This window comes from Kryptolebias marmoratus, linkage group LG15 (assembly GCF_001649575.2).
Source record: "Kryptolebias marmoratus isolate JLee-2015 linkage group LG15, ASM164957v2, whole genome shotgun sequence".
NCBI classification, from domain to species: domain Eukaryota; kingdom Metazoa; phylum Chordata; class Actinopteri; order Cyprinodontiformes; family Rivulidae; genus Kryptolebias; species Kryptolebias marmoratus.
The window spans coordinates 33,501,212-33,505,360 of record NC_051444.1 but is presented as its reverse complement, the minus strand read 5'-3'; positions in this window follow the sequence as shown (position 1 = coordinate 33,505,360).

The following is a 4,149-nucleotide window of genomic DNA, read 5'->3' as shown; positions in this document are numbered from 1 at the left end:
TTTATTTGATTTCTTGTTGTTGAGCTATCAAAGAAAAAATTTAGTCCAAATACATATTCTGCAAAACCTCAGACTATTGTGACATGACAACCCTGGTGAAGAAGACATCACGAAGACAGGAACAGCACATGCTAAATCATGCTAGTTAATTGTCTAAGCTTGCAATAAATTCAATTTTAGTTAAATTTATTTAGATGTAGTTTCATTCAGCATTGTGTTTGAAAACCCTGAAAAAGAACCTCAACACATGAACTTAATCTGTTACAGTCTGTTTAACTTGTTTACTATAGTGGAGCTGAATTCAAATCCATTAAGCCTGCTCAATATTTCCTTTAATACTTAAAGCTACATTATTGCCTTAGATCACCTTTATGCACGCAAATCCAGTTGGATCAACCTAATTTACTGGTGTAAATTATACTGATGAGCAATGAATCCTACAAACTGTTCATCAAATTTAAACATTCTAAACATCTTATTTGCAAATATGACAGATTCACCCAAGGCAAGTTCACTGGATTAAAGTAACTAAACAGCTTAATGTTGAACAACTTAATTAAATTGTCTGAATATCATTTCCAATATTTTTTATGTACATTTCTCTTATGTTGAGAACTACATCAGAATTTTATATATATATATATATATATATACACATTTATTTACTTATGTAAAAATATTTATTACAAATACTTATGTATGAGCAATGTTTTTCATGCCATCTGGCTGAAAGACTTCTTCCCATTGACACCTTTCCAGTTGATCATTTTTCCAACATCATCACTGAACATGTGAGCCAGGATGTTCCAAGTCACACGTGTTGCATCATGGCCCCCAATTGCTGCCAGGGAGTTAATCCATAATGGAACAAAGAAAAAAGCAGCGGTAAAAATTAAATAGAAATGTTAACATACACTTTATGGATTTTGAAGTCTCAACAACTGATCACTAATAACAGTAGATTAGTATCTCATTATGTAAANAGTTGGAAATGTGCAGGATCTTTGAGCCAGTCTTCAAAGCTGTCAACTTCTGCCATTGATGACAGTGGAAACTGGACAGGGACAGGTACATCCATCTCCTGGGCAGATGGGCTCAGCCTGCTGGTCAAATAATTGACCTTGGCAGCCAATTGCTCTTGCTGGTGTTTTATATGTTCCCATAAGCTTATTATATGGACTTCTGCAGCTGTTAGAAAAAATGGAAATATAAATAAATCAACTTCAGTCCAACTGGAATAACACAATAAACCTTGTTTGTTTTTTTTTAAACATATGCCAAGACATTTTTAAACGTCAGGACACAAGGTGTTTGCAGAAATCAAAAAATCAATTTTTATATAGCAATGTATAAATTTCTGTATCATCATTATATTGTATATGCTGCTTAGTTTTCTGTGTGCTGTATGTATTGTAGGCTCTTAAAAACAGGCCACAGAAGGCCTAGCCAAACATCAAGCATGTAATTGCAGCTCGACCCAGTCTGAATATCCAGTCGGGTTCGGGACATAGACCTAAACTCTGGTGCTGCACCACAGTGTTAGGTTCATCCAGGTGTTTTGCACAGCTGAATGGTTGCCATGAGATATTCAAGGATTTCTGAAACATGCATGAGAGAGTCAAAGCAACACTCCAGGAATGTTTGACAAGGGAAAACAAGTCAATATGATATTAACCCCCCCTCATACCGTTTAAGGCCTTGCATTTTACAAAATCCATTTAATGCTTCTGAATGCGTTTTAGTGCCCCATGGAAACTGAGTCAGCACATACCAAGAAGATGAACATACAAAGGGAAATAATCAAATATTTAATCAAAATCATACAACTATATGATGTATTACTCACGAGAGCAGGGAATGGAGCCCAAGTCATTTCTACCTCTTCGCCTGTTAGGTGTGTACATGATGCTCTCAGAAGAGCTTTGCTGCTGTTCTGTCGGCCAACATTCACCTTGTGTCAGTGGAGTGGGTTGAGGCAGGACAACTGTGCTGCAATTATTCAACCCCCCTACCCAACACCTAAACACACCCCCCGTCAACAGAGAGATGGCGGAAAGTTAATGACCGCTAGCATGCACACATCGCTAGCTGAGACATCGCGGACATTTAGCGATGATCAGTCATAAACAAAATATTATTGGTGTTTATCAAGCTTTAACTCAAATCTACATTAGCTAGCGCCAAATGCTATGCTATATAGTTAACCAAGCTCGCTGGTCATTACAAAGTTACATTTACAAAGAGATATCATATACATTCACTGGGAACGGCTGCCAGGATGATCTGAAACGGCAAGGGGGGAGCAAGGTGAGTCTTGGGTGTAGATTAATTCTTGTCAGTAGCGGCAGTGCAGTGAGTAATGTTCTTTTCTTACAGGTTCGGCGAGGACTGAAGCGAGGAGGTGAGGATCTGTCAACCGAGGATTGTCCAGGAGGAGGAGGATCCAGAATCCAAACAACAGGTAAGTCCACAGGTAAGTGCACCGTGATTTCCAGGTATGTACAAAACAACAGAGCAGCAAGTCCTTGAGGCAAAAGGAAGACACAAAACAATAGCGTTAGCGTAGCCGTGAGTTTTCAGAACAATAGTCTTAGGCTGAGATCCTAATCCATAAGGCCCAATGCTCCAGTGAAGATCTGAAACCAGCCAAGGGTTTAAATACAGATGCAGATCATCACCAGTAACTGGTTTCAGCTGTGGACGAAGAGTTCCTGGCACCGCCAGCAGGGCAGAGACAGAAACTCTAAATCCTTACATATCAACCTTAAGTATTAGCCATAGTCCACACGAAGCTGGGTCTTTATAAATACGAATATCTCCGCCACATTGTTTGAAGAAATGATACCATCCACACGGGATCAGTTTAAAAAAAGTGCTCATCCAAATGAACCCGCTGAATTTTACCACTGAGCATTGTTTTAAACATGCCAAACCCATAGGGGGCATGTTTAAATCATCAATATTTATGATCATTGATCCAAAACCGGCGACGGTGACGTTGAATGACAGCGGCATTGTGCCTCCGTATTGGGACGGACAGCTGGTGTAAAACCGCTGCCCTCCAAGCGCTCCTTCTCCTTTGCAATGCAATGTATTGTAGCAGTGGGGTTTGTAACAAACAGGCTAAAAGCTTCGGAATCAAGGTAAAAATCAGCCCCTCTTTGATAGCCTTTAATGCATGGTCAAACAATAACAATCATTGCATATGTGACGTCAGCGCCGCAGTACTTCTCACAGACGATAATATGCGGACTTTTAAATCTCCAGTAACCAATGTTCACACGCAAAGACAAAAAGGACAATTCACAAATTTTCACTTTGGCCAGAGGTTTCATTATCAATCATTTTTAGTGTTATTAAACAGAGGTTACATCTAGATAAAAAGGCCAAATCTCATTAAATACTGTTCGGTTTACCAGATATCCGTGTAGTATATAGTTTGTCACAGCACGATTTGTCCTGGAAGCATGATCCATACTGTCAGTTAACTTGTACATGCGCTAAAAAACACTTTTAGGAGCGTTTTTTTTTTTTCTTTTTCATTGTAATCTCATAAATAGAATATTATTTAAAGATAATAACAGAAATACAGACAAAAATAGGTGATCAAGTATTGAGCCATCAGCATAACAGTGTAGATTTCTTATGCTGTCTAAACATCAGTGCCTTTTGATGGCGATATGCTAGTAATGTCCCTCAGCAGGATAATCAGTCAAATCAATTATATATATGTATATACACTTGTTGTCCTCTGGGCAAATTTGCGGTTAGGAGAAAGAATAAAAGAGGGAAAAGAAAAAAAAGAGGATAAAACAGAGCAAATACAGCTAGCCAATCAGTGTTTGTTCTTTGGAAACGCCTCTTCTTTAGAAACTCCCACTTTCAGTCTGCAGAGAACCCCTTCTCACTGATATTCAGACCCTCCAGGATTTCACGATGTTGCGATCGCAACTATTTACGCAAAATCAAGCAAACCACGCAAAATTGCAACTTTGTGCAACTTTGCCCAAAACACCGCAACTTTCCCGCAACTTTAACCAAAATAACCCCAAATAACTCATGAAGAAGAGATGTGACGTCACATCCTGTCAACATCAGAACGCCGGGAGCGTGCAGGAGCAGTGACCGAAGTCAAAATGTACGCTAATG